Consider the following 24,739-nt stretch of genomic DNA (forward strand, 5'->3'; position numbering starts at 1 on the left):
AGCTACCCCCTGATACTTGCACATATCAGTCACTCTTTCAGATTCCAGCATGACCAATGTTAAAGCATTCCCACCAAACGACCAGCGAGTACTGCTCTCTGAGAAGCAATGTTACCTAGCTTTCTCTGCAGACCCAGAGACAAACAGCTTTGACTGTGGGAAATTCCTCCTATTCACTAGACTGTGAATGGGCAGGAAATCTAGAGCATCCACGCCCCATGGCGAGACACTCCGCAGATGTGTTGAGAATTTAGCCAACAGATCAAAATTATAATGACTTCCCCTCATTGCAGAAACAAAGGCACAATTAAGGAATGGGAAACATCCAAATGATTGCTGCTGATGAAAGGATGAAAATTGGACTAATGTTTCCCAACTTTGAATATGGGAAAATGATGCCGATTTCCCTTCTCTGGGCTGAGAAATGAGGCTGCTGTCATTAGGCCTCTCATTCTTTCCATTGTTTCCCTGAAATGCTACAAATTGTCTATTTTTGTCAGTTACTGGAACTATCCAAGGCTGAGCAATTACACTCATGCTTCTCTAAGGAGTGGGGTGGTGGAGGGTTCCTGAGTTGTTTACTTAAGGCATGGCTAAGCTTGCATAGCTTTTCTGGGTTGGTCAATGATGTTGTTAAACTTAATGGGAGTGATGTGCATAAACTGATAGATAGGGATGCTCCTCAGATAATAATTGAAGATGTAAACTGCCGAGATCAGTTTACATATTCTCAAGGAAAATCCCAAAGGAGGAGCCTTAGGAGAGGAAAAACTCTACAGAGTTCACCCTCTGGGGTTTTCTCCAAATTCTTCTGTCAGCGGAGGATTTAGGGGATCAGGGTTTGCAACCCAACAAAGAAGCCATGTGTCTGGATCCAAATCCTGTGGATAAATGGAATCTACTAGAGATACAAGGACATACTCATAGAATCATAGACTATCAGGGTTGGAAGGGACCTCAGGAGGTCATCTAGTCCAACCCCCTGCTCAAAGCAGGACCAATCCTCAGCTAAATCATCCCAACCAGGACTTTGTCAAGCCTGACCTTAAAAACCTCTAAGGAAGGAGAATCCCCCACCTCCCTAGGTAACGCATTCCAGTGCTTCATCACCCCCCTAGGGTATGTCTACACTACCCGCCGGATCGGTGGGCAGCGATCAATCCAGCGTGGGTCGATTTATTGCGTCTAGTCTAGATGTGAAAAATAGATCCCTGAGCGCTCTCCCGTTGACTCCTGTACTCCAGTGCTGAGAGAGGCACAGGCGGAGCTGATGGGGGAGTGGCAGCAGTCGACTCACTGTAGTGAAGACACCGTGGTGAGTAGATCTAAGTACATCGACTTCAGCTACGTTATTCATTACAGATTGATCCTTCCCCACAGGGTAGACCAGGGCCTAGTGAAAAAGTTTTTCCTAATATCCAATCTAAACCTCCCCCACTGCAATTTAAGGCCATTATTCCTTGTTCTGTCATCTGCTATCACTGAGAACAGCCTAGCTACATCCTCTTTGGAACCCCCTTTCAGGTAGTTGAAGGCTGCTAACAAATCCCCCCTCATTCTTTTCTTCTGCAGACTAAACAATCCCAATTCCCTCAGTCTCTCCTCATAATTTATGTGCCTCAGCCCTCTAATCATTTTTGTTGCCCTCTGCTGGACATCTTTCCAATGTTTCTGGATCCTTCTTGTAGTGTGGGGCCCAAAACTGGACACAGAACTCCAGATGAGTACTCATAGAGCTTCTTTGCTCCCACTCTGACCCCCACTCCAGCCCCCTGGGAATACAGCATGGACAACAGCCACTGAGATCCCCCAGGAACGGGGATGGGAATCAACAGCACAGACGGGCTCATTATAAAAGGTGCTACCTATTTTGGAATTACTGAATCAGGCTGATTTCATTTCCCCAAGGAAGCAGGCTGAAAATGCAACACATTTGCTGAAGACCACAACAGATATGGTGTCAAAATGGCCAGAAAAATGAGAACCAGAAATATGAATTCTAAAACACATTGGGTATGATCTTCAAAAGCACCTAAGTGACTTGAGTCCAATTGACTTTCAATACTTGTAAATCACTAAATCATGTTCTCTTTTGAAAATCCTGCCCATTGTGAATTTGTATTTCGGTGGATTTATTTATTTATTGGACAGGTAACTTTATGGACATTAACATGCATATATCTTCAATACATATATAGTCAACTACATACATATCACACTTGCATGAACGATATATTATATAGAGCAAAGGCTGATACTGCAGGAGACGGAATGAAATTTTTCTTCCAAATTCCAGCATTGCGCAATCAGCTAGATGCATTATGAGGGTTTTGCCTTCCCCTAAATTTTTAGCTGTTGGCCTGTGCTAGAGGCAGGATAATGGAGTTGTTGCACCATGGCTCTGACTATGTCTAATTCTCAGCACAACAAATGTTTTAGAATCTGTATCAGTATTATTATAGGCGAGGCTGGTGGCACCATATTATTAAGGTTTCCTACGAACCCACTTACAGTTCCTTATAACTTCGAAGACTTTAGCCATTTGGGCTGAAATGTCCCATTCTGGGTGTCTGCCTCAGGCTGATTTTTTTGAGAAACTTTCAACCAAAATGTTTCAACTATTTCTGAGAATGAGGCTAGGGAACCAATGCTGTTTTGCCCATGTCCAAGAATTCTGGTGACCTTTTCTTTTAGAAGCTTTAGCACTCCCATGATCTGGAGCAGGGACTTGAAATGTGGCAGGGGGGTGCTCCTTGCATCAGGCATGTGCCTTCTGCCATCGCTGGAAAAATTTGCCTGTGCAATTTAACCATGCAATAAGCTTTTGAAAAATTGCAATTGGTACAAACTTAGTAGATATTTGCTAGTGTGTCACAGCCTAATTAGCCAAAAATTCTGTCCATACTGAGCACGCACCAGTCTGGTGCTACAGGGGGGCTAAACAGGACTTTCCCCTGCAATTTCAGTTTCCACTGAAGAAACTGGAATTTGCTTGGACTGAACGCAGAGGGGACAAGAGCTGGTCTTGGGTGGAGAGGAGTGACAGGTGTATATTGGGACAAAGTGCTGGAGTGAGAAGAGTGAAACTGGGAGCTGGGGTGAGTCTGGGAATGGCTAGGAAATAAGACTGGGACTATGAACCAGGAACAGAAATAATGTTGAGTGGGTTGTCTGGGAGCAGAGTTCAGAGCACAGCCTGAGATCAGATGAGGAGACAGAGGCTATCTGGGTAAAGAGATTGGGAATCAGAACCAGTGGGGTGGGCAATAAGAGATGGAGAGATGGGAGACAGACCTGGCAAGGAGCCAGGGTGCAGTGGGAGTGTCCTGTGTGGTCTTGTAACAATTGTAGGTGTAATTATTATAAACTTGTCTATTAATTGCCTAGAAGCCCCTATTATAAATGGGAACCTCGTTGTGTTAGGTGCTGTGCAGACTTGAAATAAAAAGACAGCCTCTGCCCCCAAAGAGCTCAGATGCTTGGCTTATTTACAAGACTGATGAGGTGGGTGGAAAAAAAAGCAGAGAGGCTGAGGTTAACAGAGAAAAAAAGCAAGTGGTCCATGGTGAGCAGCAATCACAGCTCATCCCCTGCCTAGCCATTTTCAGCTGGTAGGGTTCTGCAGGCACTGAGTCAGAAGTGCATCTTGAGGAGTAATTTAAAAGAAGGATAAATCTTTGCTGCATCGATCACAGCCGTGCTGATTTAGCCGAAAGTATAGACAAAGCCCTACGTGTTAGGCAATAAGGCCAGAGAATGCAGTCAGAAGGAAGAGGGTGGAGGGGTTAAGAAAGCAGTTAGGTGTGACAAACCATGTTGTGAAGAGTCCTAACAATGGCAAGGAAAAGCTCGTGTTCGATGCAGTGGAGGACAAGGAGCACGTGTAGAGATTCAAAGAAGAGCAGGGAGGGTCTGAGCAAGGAGCCAGAAAGATGAACTGAACGGAATTGTTGTGAATGAAGTCGAAGGGGCCAAGTAGCTGCACACTAGGTCAGAGGCTACGAGGTTATCATTAATGCTGGCTGGAAAGGGGGATTGCTATTCCATGGAAAATTCTGACCTTTTGAAATTTTTCACTACAAATCAGAACAAAAAATCCAAATTTGGAAATTTTCCGTTGAATGGAAATTCAAAAAAAAAAATTGATCTGCAAATATCACAAATATTTTGTTCTGGTAACACTGAATCCTTTCATTTTCATCAGGTAAAAACTTTTGGTAACATCAAAATATAATGTAAAATATTATATACAAATAATTTAAATGTATATAATGTTAAACTCGTATCTCAATATAGTATAAAAGTTGAAATGATATGAAAGACATCGAGAACACTAAAATTAAATGTTTCAAATTTCTCAAAATGAAATGAGAAAGCTGAGAAGATTCATTTCAACACTTCCCCAGCAAAAATTTCACTGGAATTGACGTGTTCCATGAAAAGTTTCAGTTTCAACAGCATTTCATTTTCTGATCAAAAACGATTGTGTTGAAAGTTTTTTCAGCCATCTCTGCTTACAATAGAGAAGATGTGAGAGGATGAGATTTGAACATGGCCTGTGTCTATAGCTCTAGGGAGAGGATTGTGTTGAAGGTGATACCCAGATTCTGGGTTTAAGTCGTTGGGAGGATGGTAGTGACGTTCACAGAGAAAGAGGAAAGGATTAGGAGATGCCATTGGGAGAAAGATCAAGACCTCAGATTGGCCATATTAAGCTGGAAATTGACAAGAAGATGTCATAAAGAGAGGCTGAGATGAGGGTTGGATGGTGGGAGACACGTCCAGAGTGGAGAGGAAGATTTGTGAGTCATCGGTCTAAAGATGTCAGAGGAAGCTGTAAGAACGGATGGGAATACCCAGATATAGGATCTGGCAGGAGGGAGGAGGAGCCCAGGGCAGAATCTTCCTCTCTGAACTCACTGCTTTTCTCTTCAAGCAGGACCTCTTCTTAGGGCAGCATGTGCCAAAATGGTGGTGCCTCTCGCAGGGGACAGTGAATGCCTAGTACACCCGGTCACAGATGCCCAACAGAAGTTGGAGGGGTGATGAGGAGGATCCACTGAAGGAACAAATGGAGGGGTAGGAGGAGAACCAGGAGAGAATCACAAAAGCCAAGGGAGAATGAGATTTTTCGGAAGAGAAACAGAGTGGTGAGAAAATGTCACCCTCCTCAGCACCTGAGTTGAAGAGTCATGATACATGCATTTTAATATATAGTACATTTCTCTTTTGTTGTTTTTGTTGTAAAGAAAATGATCTTCCAGGAAGTCATTATATTGATTCCCTGCCACATTAACCCATCCTGATAACTAAAATCCTGCTAAGTGAAACCAGGGACATAAAGGGCTTCATTTTCCACTCATGCTGGTGTCTCTCAGAGGGAAGTTTCTCCAGTTCTGGTAACTTGGCTTAAAAGAAACTTTCATTTTAACTGTCAGCATTATTACTTCTTGCTCTGTTTAATCTGTGTTATTATCCTCCATCAAGTTTCTTAGTCTTTTCCTAGAGATCAAATCTGTCCCTTGAGTAGGTGTTAGAATAAATATTCGTGCAGCTGTGAAGGAAGAACATGTTCATTTTCTCTAGTTAGCGATACAATACTGGTGTTTGTTTTTCTGTCCTGTTGAGATCCTTTAAGCCATTTTGCTTATTAAAAAGAACTTCCATAGTGAATCCATTAGTTTTACTGCATGTCATGTCTTAAGAAACCTGCAGAAAACAGATTTCAAATGGAGTGTTTCTGAACAGTCTGCTTTTATTGACTGCAACCATCTTACACCTAGTATTGTGATCCCACCTTTGGTCCTAAGCAGAACTGGCTGGGAATTTTTGATGAAAGATTTTTACACTGAAAAATGTCAATTTGTGAAAACCAAAACTTTTTGTGGAAATGTATCCATTTCGATGAAATGTTTTCAGGTCCAGGATGGAATTTCTGGCCAGAAAAAGAGAGACAAGCCCACATAACCTGATGGTTAGGCTACTCCGCTGGCAGCCAAAGCTTCAAATCCCTGTTCTCCCTGATTCGGACCTGGGACTTGAACTTTTGGTCCCCACATTCCAGGTGAGCGGTCTTGATGTTGTGCTTCTTCCCATATTTGTTAAGTCTCCTTTTCCATTCCAATATAGAATCAGAGCAAAATTCAAAACCTCAAAAATTGTCATGAAACAGATTTTTTTTTCTGGCCTGCCCTAGTCACAGGTGTGGGACTGGGTAGGAGAGGCTTGATCCATTCCTACACCACTTACATGGAGTTGGGCTAGTTCAACACTTGGGAAGAACATTCTAATTATGCTTTGATACCAAGGTAGTAGGAAACTTAGCAGTAAAGCTGGCCAATCATTTTCTGATGGAATGTTTCCATCAGAAAATGCTCTTTTGTTGAAGTTGGAACTTGTCAGTGTGACAACATTTTGTTTTAAAAAAATAAACAGAAGTGGTTTGATAAGGTTGAAATGTTCCATTGGCACATTTTATAGGCATTGATATGTGGGTGTCTTTCCCCAGACGTAGTCCACCGAAGTTGCAGTGGGTCAGAACTGAACTGCCTCCCTGGAATATGACTTTATTCAGAAAAGGAATACAAAATGAAACAATGCGCAAACCAGCCCAAGGGTTCTCCCAAAGCTTGGCTGTTCTCAGAGTTCCTCCCCAACGACTCCTTAGCTCACATGCTAGGTCCTCCCTAGATTTCCACTTCACCTCCCTAATATCCATAATGTGCCACATTGCAACAAGGAGCCAGAAAAACTCACTTATCATTCCCCACCCACAGGATCGTCTCATGCTAAGCAGTTAAGACAAACACTGCCAGCCTATTACAAAGTGTTTACGTCCATGTTCTGGCCAAATTTTAGGAATCGTTATGACATTCTGCCTAGGAAAATCTCATTTAGCTGTTGCCTTGTCCTTCACTTCCTGTCCTGAACTGCTGTGTTGTGTTATAGTTGTTAATATCTATTTCACTATATGTACCCATTGTCTGGAATCAGCGCCTGGAGGAGAACTAGTCTCCAGGCAACCTCATTAGTACAGCTGGTCTGCAGCAGGCTGCCTGATAGGCCACTCCACCTGATGTACTGCAGAGGCCAGCAGGCTGGCTCTAGCTTGCTGGCTGGTGGCTCAATACTCATTGGCCTCTTCCTGTGTGACCTTGCTTCTGCCTGGCACCCAAACTTGGCCCTGTCCATGCCTTGACCCTCTCCTTACCTGCTACCCTGCTTGCTCCAGTTCCTCCCTCCAGCTTGACCCTTGGCTCCATCTTCTGCCTACTCATTCCAGTTCTGATCCTAGTCCTTGGTTTTGGTGCTTAGTTTCTGACACCTGCTCTGACCACTAAGCTTCACCTCCCTCCTCCCGGTCTAGACCAAAAAGTGATATCAGCTCTGTCCATACTGCTCTACTCAGCACCTGACTGTGGTCCGTAATAGCTTCTCTGCGTCCTTCCATACAGGGACCACAAGGCTTCTGATGGTGACTGAGCATTACATATGCATTTCTTGCGCTCTCCCCTTGCCTTTGCTCACTCACCGTCTAACCCCCTGTCTGTTTGCCAGGGCTCTTGACTGGGTGCAGTGCCATCAGCCAGGCCTGCTGGGCAATCGGTCAGGAGTATTTGGGTGTGAAAGCTCAAATTGCAAGCAGAGAACGTCTGATTGGGCATCCACCCAGAGCATGGGCACTCTCTCTCACAAACACACGCACACACAAATATCCTGTCCTGGGAAATGTGTATGACACAGTTTCAAAGCGGTGTTTTTATTTTGTTATCCCAGTAGTCAGCAATAAAGGAATTACACATTGATCAAAATTATTGTGCAGTTAAGCAGCTATGGCAAGTGGCTAATACTGCAGCTGATGCAATTACAGTGTAAATATCATTTCAACAGGGCTGGTGGGTGATTAGACAGGGGACCAGAATAAAAGGGTAACTGTCCTTTCTGTGCTTGCTAAATAGTTTCCTAGGCTACAGCTGGGGGAAGAAAATAAGGTTTGGTTTGGAAATGCTGCTAACAGCCCAAACAACTGTTCTTTAAAGTAACTCTTCCAAGGGTGACCAGCTGGCTCAAGGGACCGGTAATGTGAGACAGAGCCTACCATTCGTTCACATCCAGCATTCATTAAGTAGGGATTGAAAGAAGCTAGCAGCTGAAACTGTTTTGAGGCCTATGTGAAATGACTATGTGGGTGTCAAGCCAGTTCCTAGTGAGCAGCTAGCCACATTCTGATTGGCACTAATTAGGCCCTTTGTTGACAACCTCAACAAAGAGGCCAAAGCTTGAACTGTTATGTTTCTAGAGCCCCAACAAGTGCAAATTGACATAGCTCCATTAGAGTCAAAAGAGATCTTTGCTTTCAGACTATAGTTGTTTTTATTTTAAGCTAAGGAAAACCACAAAAAAAGAAGAAAAGTAAACTCTCCATGGGAGAGCACAGGCTGTGGGAGTCTTCTATGACAGACTTAGTATTGCCAACCCCAAAGGTGCAAAAACGAGACTGGCCTTAAACCAGGACATTTTTTAAAATAAAAAATATGGGTGCTTTTAATTGGCCTTCTGATCTGAGCTTTTAGGGTGCATGTGGATTCTGTTTTTAAGCTTTTCTCTGCAATAGAGAGGGCTAGTAACATAATTTTTAAAAAATGAAAGCTGAGATCCTCATGGAATCCAATTAAACCAGTTAAAATAGTGAATCACAGAATCATAGAATATCAGGGTTGGAAGGGACCTCAGGAGGTCATCTAGTCCAACCCTCTGCTCAAAGCAGGATCAATCCCCAATTAAATCATCCCAGCCAGGGCTTTGTCAAGCCTGGCCTTAAAAACCTCAAAGGAAGGAGATTCCACCATCTCCCTAGGTAATGCATTCCAGTGCTTCACTAACCTCCTAGTGAAAAAGTTTTTCCTAATATCCAAAGAGTGGGCAGCAACTTGCAGTGCCAGTAATGCCAAAATCAAAATGGCTGCTGAGCTCTGAACAAAGGGACAGTCATAGGGAAGTGTAGTGATGCAACACAGGACACCAAAAGTATCAGTCTGTCCTACACTACCTCACGAAGTGTAACCCATACCCTCCAAGGTCTGGTCTGTTCCATTTAGTGGCACCAAGGCCACAGAGAGAGAGAGAGAGTGTGTGTGTGTGTGAGTGTCTGCTCTACAGCGTTAGCTAACAGTCTGTGCTTTTAGCTCATGTGGTAGAGGCTCATGCACTAAGCTGCAGAGGTCCCTGGTTCAATCCCACCCGCCGATGACCAGGGTCTGTCAGCATTACAAAAGCACAGGCAGAAATTCTCTTGTATTCTTGGAAATGGTCCCTTCATGTCATGGATACAAAGCTTATGCAGTAGTGAGGCTTAAGACAGTTAGAGTGGCAGCTTTGGAGCTGCTCTGTAATAATTTCTGAATACTGTATGTTGACCTGAATATTAGGATGTTTATTGTATGAATATACTGGTTTAGTTTAATAGGGGATTGTAAGGAAAAACAACAAGGAAGGAAAAAGAGGCTCAAGATAAGCCACTTTTCCACAAACCCTTGAGAGTTGTTAAGAGACAATGCTAGGACAGGAGAAGGCATAGGAACCAGAAGATCTACAGGACTATAGCTGTTTAAGAAAGAAATACTCTCTCTAGAAGGAGGAGGAGTTTGGGAACCCAAACTTAGAGACAGAAGAAAATAGACTTGTGTAGGTAACCAGCAAAGGATGGTGAGATTTTAGATAAGATAGATATGTGTGCAGGCTTGTTTTAAAATCCTTTTTCTCTAAATGCTTTGTTCCTACTGGTAAAGTAAACAATAATTTGATGTTAGAAGGCTCTCTGGTCACTATATACAACACTGGTCACAAACCTCTGAAGCCCACAATCACACATGTCCAAACTCTGTTGGATCTGTGGGGTAAGCAAGCTTGATACACAGGGACTGGAGCCCAGGGCTCAGTCCAGGAGTGGGAGAATTGCAGAATTCCAGAAGTAAAGGCCTGAGGTCTGAAGGCGTTCACTCAGAAAGACTCCAAAAGAGATAGTGGTTCAGTTAGCCCTGAAGCTGTGACAGAGGATAAGCTTATATTATAGCTGTATGTGCTGCATCAGAGAATATTTAGAAGGCGATTCAACTGGCCCTCAGCCTGGGATTTGTTTTGTGTGCACCATGTAGTGTAAACAAATAATTTCCACATGCCATTTCCCTGCACTATTGCTCATGCACTCAGAAGTAGGAAAATTTACATGTGCAAAACCATCTGTGCTTGATTTGCTTTCGCAAATGAGGTCACCACGTGGATTCCGAGAGTATGCAAATCTCTTGCTGCATGGCCCAAAGTGACAGATGTTCAAATAATGCAACTGACACTTCTTTGAAAAATTGGCCCAACAGTAATCTCAGCATCATCACTAAGGGTGAAATCCACCCTACAACTGAATGGCAGCTCAAAGCCTATGCACCACTTACAACCTATTTTGAGGTCTTAAATATTGCATAGGCCATCAGCACAGGGATGATTTTCAGCCTGGGACAGTGAAATATCCTGCATGTGTAATGCTGACAGACCCCTGTTGACGGTGGGTGGGATCAAACTTGGAATCTCTGAAGCTTGCTGTATGAGCCACTACTACCTGAGCTAAAAGCCACATGCCTCTTAGTTAAGGCTGTAGCAGACTCATCAATCGCTAGCTGGTCTAGGTGCCACTAAAGGGGTCCGAGCACCACACCAAGCAGGCATGGGTCACACGCGCAAAGAGGAATGCATTGCAAAGCTGTGGATTCATAAATAAAACCCTGCCTTAGAAAATTGGACCCTTCACATTTTACTGTATGTACCTTTTTTGCTGGTAAATTCCTTTTCATGTAACTGCCCTGGTTTAGGTGAATATCAAGTTCTGGATCTAATGTGAGGCTCCCGTAGATCAGCAGTTCTCAGCTGAAGCCCCAAGCCCCGGTGCTGCCACTGGATTGAAGCCAGGAGCCGTGGTCTGAAGCCCTGAGCCCTGGTGCTGCAGTTGGGTTGAAGCTGCAGTGCCGCGGGATGAAACTGGGAGCCGGGGCTGAATCCTGGAGCCATGAGGTCCAGTGATACCATGGGGCTAAAACAGGGAATCGCAGTGCTGAAGTTAGCCGGGGGCTGAAGCCCTGCCCCTCAGTGGGACTGACTGGAAAAAGGCTAATGTAGTGCCCATCTTTAAAAAAGGGAAGAAAGATGAGGCTGACTGGCCTGTAATTCCCCAGATCCTCCAAGTCCCTGGAAAAATCATGGAGCAGGTCCTCAAGGAATCAATTCTGAAGCATTTAGAGGAGAGGAAAGTGATCAGGAACAGTCAGCATGGATTCACCAAGGGCAAATCATGCCTGACTAATCTAATTGTTTTCTATGATGAGATAACTGGCTCTGTGGATGAGGGGAAAGCAGTGAATGTGTTATTCCTTGACTTTAGCAAAGCTTTTGACAAGGTCTCCCACAGTATTCTTGCCAGTAAGTTAAAGAAGTATGGTCTGGATGAATGGATGATAAGGTGGATAGAAAGCTGGCTAGATTGTCGCATTCAACAGGTAGTGATCAATGCCTCCATGTCTAGTTGGCAGCCGGTAGCAAGTGGAGTGCCCCAAGGGTCGGTCCTGGGGCCGGTTTTGTTCAATATCTTCATTAATGATCTGGAGGATGGTGTGGATTGCACCCTCAGCAAGTTTGCAGATGACACTAAACTGGGAGGTGAGGTAGATACGCTGGAGAGTAGGGACAGGATATAGAGGGCCCTAAACAAATTAGAGGATTGGGCCAAAAGAAATCTGATGAGGTTCAACAGACTTTGACTCCCTCAGGGAACAGATGGCCAGGATCCCCTGGGGGACTAACATGAAAGGGAAGGGAGTCCAGGAGAGCTGGCTGTATTTCAAGGAATCCCTGTTGAGGTTACAGGGACAAACCATCCCGATGAGTCGAAAGAATAGTAAATATGGCAGGCGACCAGCTTGGCTTAATGGTGAAATCCTAGCGGATCTTAAACATAAAAAAGAAGCTTACAAGAAGTGGAAGGTTGGACATATGACCAGGGAAGAGTATAAAAATATTGCTCGGGCATGTAGGAAAGATATCAGGAGGGCCAAATCGCACCTGGAGCTGCAGCTAGCAAGAGATGTCAAGAGTAACAAGAAGGGTTTCTTCAGGTATGTTGGCAACAAGAAGAAAGCCAAGGAAAGTGTGGGCCCCTTACTGAATGAGGGAGGCAAGCTAGTGACAGAGGATGTGGAAAAAGCTAATGTACTCAATGCTTTTTTTGCCTCTGTTTTCACTAACAAGGTCAGCTCCCAGACTGCTGTGCTGGGCAACACAAAATGGGGAAGAGATGGCCAGCCCTCTGTAGAGATAGAGGTGGTTAGGGACTATTTAGAAAAGCTGGACGTGCACAAGTCCATGGGGCCGGACGAATTGCATCCGAGAGTGCTGAAGGAATTGGCGGCTGTGATTGCAGAGCCCTTGGCCATTATCTTTGAAAACTCGTGGCGAACGGGGGAAGTCCCGGATGACTGGAAAAAGGCTAATGTAGTGCCCATCTTTAAAAAAGGGAAGAAGGAGGATCCTGGGAACTACAGGCCAGTCAGCCTCACCTCAGTCCCTGGAAAAATCATGGAGCAGGTCCTCAAAGAATCAATCCTGAAGCACTTAGAGGAGAGGAAAGTGATCAGGAACAGTCAGCATGGATTCACCAAGGGAAGGTCATGCCTGACTAATCTAATCGCCTTTTATGATGAGATTACTGGTTCTGTGGATGAAGGGAAAGCAGTGGATGTATTGTTTCTTGACTTTAGCAAAGCTTTTGACACGGTCTCCCACAGCATTCTTGTCAGCAAGTTAAGGAAGTATGGGCTGGATGAATGCACTATAAGGTGGGTAGAAAGCTGGCTAGATTGTCGGGCTCAACGGGTAGTGATCAATGGCTCCATGTCTAGTTGGCAGCCGGTGTCAAGTGGAGTGCCCCAGGGGTCGGTCCTGGGGCCCGTTTTGTTCAATATCTTCATAAATGATCTGGAGGATGGTGTGGATTGCACTCTCAGCAAATTTGCGGATGATACTAAACTGGGAGGAGTGGTAGATACGCTGGAGGGGAGGGATAGGATACAGAAGGACCTAGACAAATTGGAGGATTGGGCCAAAAGAAATCTAATGAGGTTCAATAAGGATAAGTGCAGGGTCCTGCACTTAGGATGGAAGAATCCAATGCACCGCTACAGACTAGGGACCGAATGGCTCGGCAGCAGTTCTGCGGAAAAGGACCTAGGGGTGACAGTGGACGAGAAGCTGGATATGAGTCAGCAGTGTGCCCTTGTTGCCAAGAAGGCCAATGGCATTTTGGGATGTATAAGTAGGGGCATAGCGAGCAGATCGAGGGACGTGATCGTTCCCCTCTATTCGACACTGGTGAGGCCTCATCTGGAGTACTGTGTCCAGTTTTGGGCCCCACACTACAGGAAGGATGTGGATAAATTGGAAAGAGTACAACGAAGGGCAACGAAAATGATTAGGGGTCTAGAGCACATGACTTATGAGGAGAGGCTGAGGGAGCTGGGATTGTTTAGTCTGCAGAAGAGAAGAATGAGGGGGGATTTGATAGCTGCTTTCAACTACCTGAAAGGGGGTTTCAAAGAGGATGGCTCTAGACTGTTCTCAATGGTAGCAGATGACAGAACGAGGAGTAATGGTCTCAAGTTGCAATGGGGGAGGTTTAGATTGGATATTAGGAAAAACTTTTTCACTAAGAGGGTGGTGAAACACTGGAATGCGTTACCTAGGGAGGTGGTAGAATCTCCTTCCTTAGAGGTTTTTAAGGTCAGGCTTGACAAAGCCCTGGCTGGGATGATTTAACTGGGACTTGGTCCTGCTTTGAGCAGGGGGTTGGACTAGATGACCTTCTGGGGTCCCTTCCAACCCTGATATTCTATGATTCTATGATTCTATGAAGGACAAGTGCAGAGTCCTGCACTTAGGATGGAGGAATCCCATGCACTGCTACAGGCTGGGGACAGACTGGCTAGGCAGCAGTTCTGCAGAAAAGGACCTAGGGGTTACTGTGGACGAGAAACTGGATCTGAGTCAACAGTGTGCCCTTGTTGCCAAGAAGACCAATGGCATTTTGGGCTGTATAAGTAGGGGCATTGCCAGCAGATCGAGGGACGTGATTGTTCCCCTCTATTCGACATTGCTGAGGCCTCATCTGGAGTACTGTGTCCAGTTTTGGGCCCCACAGTACAAGAAGGATGTGGAAAAATTGGAAAGAGTCCAGCGGAGGGCAACAAAAATGATTAGGGGACTGGAACACATGACTTAGGTGGAGAGGCTGAGAGAACTGGGATTGTTTAGTCTGCAGAAGAGAAGAATGAGGGAGGATTTAATAGCTGCTTTCAACTACCTGAAAGGGGGTTCCAAACAGGATGGATCTAGACAGTTCTCAGTGGAGGCAGATGACAGAACAAGGAGTAATGGACTCAAGTTGCAATGGGGGAGGTTTAGGTTAAATATTAGGAAAAACTTTTTCACTAGGAGGGTGGTGAAACACTGGAATGCGTTACCTAGGGAGGTGATGGAATCTCCTTCCTTAGAAGTTTTTAAGGTCAGGCTTGACAAAGCCCTGGCGGGGATGATTTAGTTGGGGATTGGTCCTGCTTTGAGCAGGGGGTTGGACTAGGTGACCTCCTGAGATCCCTTCCAACCCTGATATTCTATGATTCTATGAAGCTCAAGTCCTGTCTTCCTGCCTGGAAAGTGGGTGCTTTCTGGCTCAGCCTCTGGGGTGGAGGTCACCCAGCCTGTAGGGCAGACTTAATGCCTTCTGGCCCAGACTTTGCATGTGAGGGATCACTCCTTGTTTTCTGCCTTTGGCCCAGTGAGTCTCATGCCATCCTTGCAGGTAAGCTTGCTCCCTTTACTGGTTGGAGCTATTTCAACAGGAGCAGGACAAGTACAGGGGGAAAATGTGAAAGTATAAACAATAAATATCCAATATGGAAACATTTTTAATTGAACCATCAGCTTCAGAACAAAACCCACAGAGCAATGATACTGAACTTCCCTCAACAAGTTCAACCACCATAATGACTGAAGAACATCAAGGAGGTGATGTGAGGAAGAAGCATAAAGCTGCTATTAACCTAACAAAATTTAGATAATACGAAGACAGCTATTTGAATTTCGATTTTATTTGTTCCGGAAGTGGAAATATACCTCAACCACAATGTGGAATTTGTTCGCAAGTACTGTCCAACAAATGTTTGAAACCCTCCAAATTACAGAGTCATTTAGTTACAAAACATCTATAAGGATAACCTTGGTTCATTTTTTGAGCGAGAGGCCAAGGAACTGCTTGATACTAAAGCAGTAATGAAATCCACAACTACTGCAGATAAAAAGCTTTTAAGGTCATCCTACATAGCGGTGCAGAAAATGGCTAAAACAAAAAAATCACATACGATTGCTGAGATTTTGATAATGCCACGTACTATTGAAATAACAAAGGAAGTGTTTGGAGAGGAGAAGGCCAAGGTACTGACAAAAACACCGACATCAAATGACACTGTCAAACGATGGATCGTTTCTATGCCAGAAGACATAGTTTCTCAGTGTATTGATCAGCTGCATGACAGTGATTTTGCCATACAACTAGATGAATCCACAGACATTTCAAAAATGTCCCATTTACTTGCCTATGTTTGGGATATGTGGAATAAGGAAATAAAGGAAGACTTTTTGTCTTGAAAAGAGCTCAAGACAACAACAAAGTCTGATGACATTTTCAAACCATTAGATGATTTTATGATTTCAGCAGAAATCATCTGGACTAATTGCACTGGAGTCTGCACTGATGGACCCACAGCAATGACTGGAAAGCATGCTGGTGTTGTGCAAAAAATAAAAGCCGTTGCACCTTGCGCTATTTGGACACACTGCTTTTTACACCAAGAAGTGCTTGCTGCAAAAGATATTAAACCAGGTCCTCACAGTGTTCTGAATACAGAGGTAACACTTGTTAATTTTATTAAATCCAGAGCAGCAAACTCCCAGTGTTTTGCTGCACTTTGTGAGGAGTTGGGTACAGAGGACATTCCTTGCTCATTTATACAGAGGTAAGATGGCTATCTCGAGGCAGAATGCTTGTCCCTATATTTAATCTCAAGGAAGAGTTATGTACTTTCTTAGTTGATAAAAAAAACTGAATTTGTCAAATTGCTGAAAGATGACATATGGCTGGCAAAACTGGATTCCCATGCAAACACATTCAGTGAAATGAAGAAGATTAATAAAACTATGCAGGGTGGGAACACTAATTTTACAGTGTGAAAGAATTGAGGCATTCAAAAGAAAACTACAACTCTGGAAAGTCCGTGTCTACTCTAGAAAGTTCGGGACACTACTGCTGTGTTTGAGTTCTTACATTATGGAATGAAACATTGACTTCGGCATAATTAACCTCAGCTAGCAGCGCATCTGTCTGGTCTGCTGAACAAATGTAATGCTTATTTTCCTGAACTCACAACAGAACAAGCTGCGACACACATGTGGACTACAAACCCCTTCAGTGAGAACATTAAAGGTAAACTTCCATCAGATGTTCCATTAAAATTGTTAGCAGAGCTCATTGACATTTCGTCAGTCAGCTCCCTCAGAACCACGTTCACAGAAATGCCGCTGGAGACATTTTGGTGCAAGTGTTCCGATGAATACATCACTGCTTCTTCTGCAGTGCTGAAAGGTTCGATCCCCTTTAGGACCACTTACTTCTGGGTAACTGGATTTTCAGCCATGACATGAATGAAAACAAAGTACCAAACCAGGATGAACATTGACCATGGCATGCGTGTGTGCTTGTCGGACAACCCCACATCTTGACAGAATTTTTGATCAGCACCAACAACAAGTTTCACACTGAGTAAAAATAATATTCAGTTTATTTTTCTGCCTAAATTGTCCTTTTTAATATAGGTTAAGTGTGTAACAATCCATTTAATACAGCTTTTAATCTACGGGATATGGAGAAAATCCACTGTTGTGGCACAGGTCTTGGAACTTGGTGGGTCTTGGAACTTTTGTAGTATTGTCGGGGGGACCTGAAAAAGAAAAAGGTCGAGAAACCCTGCTGTAGATAGTACCTGGACTTCAGGGGCAAGAGAGCACACACGCACAAAAGTTGTTTCCATGAAAGAAGAGATGAGATCTTTTTTGACAACTCTTCTCACATCATTATTTCTCCGCACGGTAATTAAAGCTGTCAGATTTCTGATGGAAAGCGGCAGAAGAAGCCTCTCTTCATAGGGTTTGTTTTTTAACTTTTTTTTTCAAAATGCCAAACAAAAAACAACAAAAAAAAGCACTTCCCCTCCCCGCCCCCCCGCCCCATCTGTGCAGGCTTGCAGAACATAAAGATTTCTCAGGTTTAATCTGAAGTCTGAGAAACAATGTTGAGTTTATAATAGGCTAGATCTGGGCTGTCTCTAAGGGGATGTGGGGCCCAGGACATAGGCGCCAAATTTCTAATCTGCTGGTGGGTGATCCCCACTGACTCCACCCAGGCCCTGCCCCCACTCCACCCCTTCCCCCAAAGCCCCACCCCCCTGCTTCTTCCCACCCCCTCACCTCACTCTCCCTCCCGCCTCACCTCCCCACCCAAGGAGCTGCCCAAAGCGCGGGGCCCAGTGCAGTCACCCTGATTCACCATACCCAAGGGACGGCTCTGGGCTAGATAGTGCTTTAGCATCTGGTTCCTTGTAAGGGCTGGTGTGCAGCTCCAGGGGGGACTCTGGGGAAGGCATCAGACCTTGAGAAGTTATGAGGCCATCCCAGGTCACTCTGTGCACATCTGCACAAATGACCAGTCCACAATATGGCATAATACTTGGGAACATTTAATAAAGGGAAAAGATCTCTCTGGAAATAGCAACATTTTGCCAAGTTTGTGAACTCTTGGGGCTGGCAGTACTGCGGTTGCTAGTTTAAATAGATCTATGCTCGCTTGGAGCCTTGTCTTTAAAGAATCCTTCTGGATAAGCAGGATAAGACCACATGTCACATCCAGGAGCTGTGCATCTAGAATTCTGTGTTGCCACTGTATTAAGCTATCAGCACATCTTTCATTGTTGGCCTAGTTATTCCCCTCCCATCACTTTCAAGGTAGACATGACAAATCATATTTTCTGGCCACGAATAGGAATCAGTACACAGTGCAGTGGCTATCTTTATTGATTTGATTAAGGGCTTTGAGCTGGGAAATTACCAATTAATGCTATCTAAATTAGCCTGCGTGGGACTGGATAGAGCAGCAGGAGGATAAATTCTCTGGTAAAGAAAGTGATTGGACACACATAGTTTTATTTAATGGTGTTAAATCCGAAGAAAAAATATTCAATTTGGTGAGCTCCTGCAGGTCAGCCTTCAGCATATAGCTTCCCATTATTCATTAGCGACTTTGCTCCAGCACTGCAGTCCTTTAGATACATTTGCAGCAGAGCCTTAAAAGAATCTCATCCAAAGGAGACAGACATTTGCAGAGGGGGATTTTGTGCAATGAAAACCTGTCGTCATTGAGGTCAGCTAAGCTTTTGTGTATGGTGTTTTCAACAAGAGCAAGGAGACAGTTATATTCCTTCTTTGCTCATACTGGGGACTCGTGCATTCTGAGAGCAATATGAATAAGTTTAGGGCTTGTCTACATGGAGACACTCAGGCAAATTAATCTGAATTAATTAACGGTATGAATTTAAAATGTATTAGTTAAACTGAATTAAACCCCAGTGTGGAGACTCTAATTCAGAATTAAAGTGGCCTTAATTCACTTTAGTTGAATTCACTTTAATTCTGAATGAGAGCGTTCATACAGTAGTTTAATGCAGTTTAACTAATCCATTTTAAATTCACACATTTAGTTTTTTTGTATTAATTTTCCTGAATGTCCCCATGAAGACAATGAGTGACTTCAGCCCATGTTTGTGTCTTTTTTCCATTTCATTTCTTGGGAGAAGTTTTATTTTGTTCTTAAGGCACAGGACTGAATCCAAGTGACCTGGGTTCTATTTCTGGCTTTGTTGCGCACATCTCGTTTGGTCTTGGTGAAGTTCCTTAATTTCTCTGGCTGGGATTTTGAAGGGGCCTAAAGAAGTGAGGCATGAACAACTCCTATCTCAGCCTCTGTGCTTCAGCTTCACCATCTGTAAAATGGGGACAATAATATTGAGTTGTGTTCCATCACAGAAATGATATGAGGCTTAATTAATATAATTTTCCTCTATGGGGATTCCTGAATGCAAGTAGCTGATACTGGCTACTGTCAGAGATAGGATACTTGTCTAGATGGACGACTGTTCTGGCCCATTATGATACTCCAATAAGTTAAGGTCTTCAGCTGAATGACATCATATACGAATGTTAAACAAATGTTTCCAGGTATATGTGTCAAATATGTTACAGCTGGGTAAACTAATCTAGAATGTTAAACTCAAGAATCAGATTATTCATGCAATGCCTCTCATTTGAGACCTGATCCAATGCCTATTGACGTCAATGAAAGAGCTCCTGTTGACATGAGCAGGGACTGGATCGAGGCCATAACAACTGTGTTACCATCACAAATGATTCAGCACCTTAATGTCTCTAAATTCGTTACTTAACATTAAATATCAAGCAAAATGAGTATCCAGATGTGTGTCTAAATCTTTTTTATCCTGGCTAGCCCATGCTGGCAGAAGGATAATATTTACATGCTTACAGCTTCCTTTTCTGTATGGCGTGAAGAATCACTTTTGTACAGGGAAAAAGGCTCAAAGACGATTGTTGTAACTAAGCTTCTATGTTCCCCCATGGTTTATGGTAATATGTCGACAGCATAAAGCTGGCTGTCAAATTATGTTACATTTTGTTCTCTGAAGTATTTCAACACCGCACTGCAGGCCAGAATGTGCCCTGCATGCTCACACTGAGTAATGCCTTACTCTGGGAGGGACTCCCTTGCAATCACAGGGACCCCTTATGGAGGAGGATACTGCTCAACACACAGACGGCAGAATCTAGCTGTATGTAAAGGCCTGATTGTAAACCCATTCCAACAACTGATGAGCAGTTACTCGCACAAGGAGTCCTTTTTTACTTCAGTGGAACTATTCAGGTGAGTAACGACTCACCCATGAGCTTATGTGATTTGACTCTATGCTAATAGCACGGATATCACCTGATGGGATGCTGTTGGCATCCTTCACCCCCAGGAGATCTAATGCTTTTACAAATGGGACAACTCTCCACAGGCCTGAGGCCACGTCTGGAGCACCAGGACTCTGATGTGGATGGTTTAAATTGAGAGTTTTTAGTCCTCCTCTTCAGCACCTTCCATGGAACTGGCCCGAGTTACTTGAGGAGTTGATGCACTCTTAGCTGCCCAGGACAGCTGATTTCCAGTGTCACAACGGAACTGTCCAAAGTGAGACTTTTCGGCGCAGCAGACAGATCTTGCATAGTGACCAGCCCACAGCTATGGAACTTGCTTCCGGAAGAGATCAGAATGGCAAGAACCTTAGTGGTCTCTGCTATACACAAAGTAAAAGCCAAAGGCTTATAGTGTAATACCAATAAAACATCAAAGTGTTAGATATATGGAGTATATCATCATTAACCAGATATTTTTCCTGAGTACATTTTTTTGAAAGCATTCTTCTTTTGGGCTAGATCCTCAGGTGGTGGAAGTCACCAGCTAAGAATCTGGTCCAAAATTATGTAAATCAGTATGGGGCTTCTGCATGAGAAGGAGCAGCAAGAGCCAAGTCATAGTATGGCCATCTACTGAGTAAGCTTTCCCACATGGGCCTGCCATCATCAATGGGAAGTCCTTGGAATCAATAGGAGATTGAGTCCTGGTCTACATTAAAAATTTAGACCAACCTAGATTTGTCACACAGAGTGCCATAGTTAAGCCAACCTAACCCCTGGTGTGGACATGGCTAGGTTGATGGAAGATTACCTACATTGATGGAAATAGCTCTTCTATCAGGGTAGGATGACTCTACATTATGGTGCTAGAGATGCCACTAAAGCACCTGTATTGTAGACATGTCCATAGTTGCTCAGCACCCTTAGAAGCTGTTCCATGGGGCCTGGCTTGTATAAGAACTGAGTACAGATCTGAAGATTTGTCCTATTAAGTTTAGTGCTTGCTACCATTAATATAAACCTGAAAGATGCAATATCAAATCCCAGCCATCATCCTTCTGACCTTTAATACCATTAAATCTGTGAATCTTCCATGTTGTGTGTGCTGAGAACATGTACGATCGTTTGGTGGGGAATGGTAGGTAGGAATTTGAAAATAAGTCAACTGATCTGAGCATGTTATTATGAAGTAGTCACTCTTTGACATAAATTGTTTTCTAGGAATCTGACTGGAAAAAAAATCATTGAGCTGTCAAATGAATATAGAAGTCTCGCTGTGGCAACTCTACCTAACACATCAGTCAAATTAAAACCCAAATGGAAAACTTTATTTGCAATTATCATCAGGGATTTTTACATTCCAGTGAAGTAGATGAAAGATTTAGGTTTACTCGGAGCCATTAATAACTTGTCAGACAGTCAGCAGAAGAAAAAATAAAAACGTTCGTTCAACAGGAAGGTATCATTAGCTGGAGTTAATAGACCAACATTTGGGCTTCACAGGCTGTTAGACTCTAAAGTAGTATCTATGGCTCATGTAGAGGTGCTAGCTCATGACTTAAATCTTTTAAAACAACAGACCAGCCTCCATCTAGAGAGTAGTTTGTAGAGAGAGGGAGTGTGTCATTATCTTGTTTTACAGTGCGCTGCTCCCAATCTGGCACTGGGGAAGCTTAAACTTTTATCACATAGAGGAACGTCAGTGAAGATGTTAGTGTTGGAACAGATGGTGAATTGGGTTAATGGTTGATGCTTCATTTTTGGAGGTTGGGGAAGTTCTGTTCTAGCCAGCCCACTTCTCATCTTTCAAACTCAGAGGTTGAAAAGAATCATGGAGCCATATCCTGAGGTTCTGACAGTCAACAGATCCTGTCCAGAGACCTTTATTATTATTTATTTGTGTTCCAGAAGGGACTGGAGGCCCAAACCTCACTGGAGGTGAGAACAGGTTAGACAAACATCTGTCAAGAATGGTTTAGTTATAATGTAGTCCTGCCTTGAATGTAGGGGACTGGACTAGATGACGTCTCAAAGTCCCTTCCAGTCCTACACTTCTGATTCTGTCGGGGCCCCACTGAAGTAGGCATTATCCATACATCCATGGTACAGTGATGGAGAGTTTAAAGTGTGAATAGACAGACAAAGGGTGGGAGAACAAAATACTATTATCCCCATTATACAGATGGGGAATTGAAGCACAAAGAGATTAAGTGACTTGCCCCCACGGTCACACAGGAGGTCTGTGGCAGAACCTAGTACTGAACCCAGATTTCCCAAGTCCCAGGCTGGGGCTTTGAGCACAAGGTCACTCAATATTTGCTCAAACTCCTACTGGCAATTACAGGCTGGTAAGCCTAACTTCAGAACCAGGCAAATTGTCTGAAACTATAGTAAAGAACAGAATGATCAGACACATAGATTAACATGATCTGTTGGGGAGGAGTCAACACGGCTCTTGTACAGGGAAATCATGTCTCACCAATCTATTAGAATTATTTGAGAGTGTCAACAACCATGTGGACAAGGTGATCCAGTGGATATAGTGTCCTTGGACTTTCAGAAAGCCTTTGACAAGGTCCTTCACCAAAGGCTCTAAAGCAAAGTAAGCAGTCATGGGATAAGAGGGAAGGTCCTCTATGTATTAATAATTGGTTGAAAGACAGGAAACAGAAGAATAAATGGTCAGTTTTCAGAATGGGGAAAGGTAAATAGTGAGGTCCCCAAAGGATCTGTTCTGGGACCAGTGCTGTTCAACACATTCATAAATGATTTGGGAAAAGGGATAAACAGTGAGGTGGCAAAATTTGCAGATGATACAAAATTACTCTATACAGTTAAGTCCAAAATTGACTGAGAAGAATTATAAAGGGATCTCACTAAAGTGAGTGACTGGGCAACAAAATGGCAGAAGAAATTCAATGTTGACAAATTCAAAGTAATGAACATTGGAAAACGTAATCCCAACTACACATACAAAATGATGGGATCTAAATTAGATGTTACCATTCAAGAAAGATCTTGGCGTCACTGTGGATAGTTCTCTGAAAATATCCGCTCAATGTAGTGCAGCAGTCAAAAAAAGCTATCAGAAGGTTAGGAACCATTAGGAAAGGGATAGATAATAGAACAGAAAATATCATAATGCCACTATAAATCCATAGTATGCCCACATCTTGAATACTGCATGCAGTTCTGGTCACCCCATCTCAGAAAAGGCATATTAGAATTGGAAAATGTACAGAGAAGGGTAACAAGTGTGATTAGGGGTATGGAACAGTTTCCATAGAAGGAGAGATTAAAAAGACTGGGAATTTTCATCTTGAAAAAGATATGATTGAGGGGGGATATGACCGAGGTCTATAAAATCATGAGTGGGGTGAAGAAAGGGAATATGGAAGTGTTATTTACCCCTTCACATAAAACAAGAACTAGGGGTCACCCAATGAAATAAGTAGGCATCTTTTTTTAAAACAAACAAAAGGAAGTACTTCTTCACACAATGCACAGTCAACCTGTGGAACTCATTGCCAGGGGATGTTGTGACCTCCATAACTATAACTGGATTAAAAAAGAATAAAATAAGTTCATGGAGGATAGGTCCATCAATGGCTATTAGCCAAGGTGATCAGAGATGGAACCCCATGTCTGGGTGTCCTTAGCCTCTGACTGCCAGAAGCTGGGAGTGAACGACAGGGGATGGTTCACTCAATGATTGCCCGTTTTCTTCATTCCCTCTGAAGCATGTGGCATTGACTACTGTCAGAAGACAGGATACTGAGCTAGATGGACCATTGGTCTGCCCCAGTATGACCGTTCTTATGTTCTTATGACTAAGAATTGACTAAAACATAGCAAGGACTTTCAGGGTTTGGTCCAACAAAATTAGTGATGGAAAAGAGCTTATGAGCTCTGTGGCTTCACTTCCAAGGGGGATCCAGTAACAATTCAAATTACAATGTAAAACAAAAGATTACTAGCTCAGAGTAATACTGTGTACTTAAAGAGAGGCACATACTTAAGTACAGTCCTGAACGGAGACCTTATTTTTTAGAATCTCTGTCACAACACTACCCCTGAAAAATGTTATAGAATGAAAGAGTAAAATGCAGCCATAACATGTGGCACAAATACCAGAATCTATTATTCCTAAACGAATTCCTTTGTGATGTCTGTCTGTCTAGCTAAGTGCTGCAGCTATCATCTATCTATCTGCCTGTCACTGCTGTATCAACTCATTTCCTATGCTGAGGTTCATAGCAGTGTTTTTTCCTCAGATATAGGTGTGTCTCAAGCCACCCTCTATAATACAGAATAAATTTAGTGGCACAATTTGCAATAAATCTTAAACACCATTATTTCCTCCCTGCATAGTGATGCCTTAGAAAATGCCACAGAGCTGCTGCAATTTGAATAATATCATTGCCACTTAATGGAGGGCCTGTTCATTCTCAGCCATGAAATAATGTAGAAAATTCAGAAGAATTACTCTCGTCTCTTGGAAATGCAGCCTTAAGTTAGAGACCAAAGGAGAGAAGGGGAAAAAAAGGCGACAAAATGTATTTCTTCT

This window comes from Dermochelys coriacea, chromosome 2, assembly GCF_009764565.3.
Source record: "Dermochelys coriacea isolate rDerCor1 chromosome 2, rDerCor1.pri.v4, whole genome shotgun sequence".
Classification (NCBI taxonomy): domain Eukaryota; kingdom Metazoa; phylum Chordata; order Testudines; family Dermochelyidae; genus Dermochelys; species Dermochelys coriacea.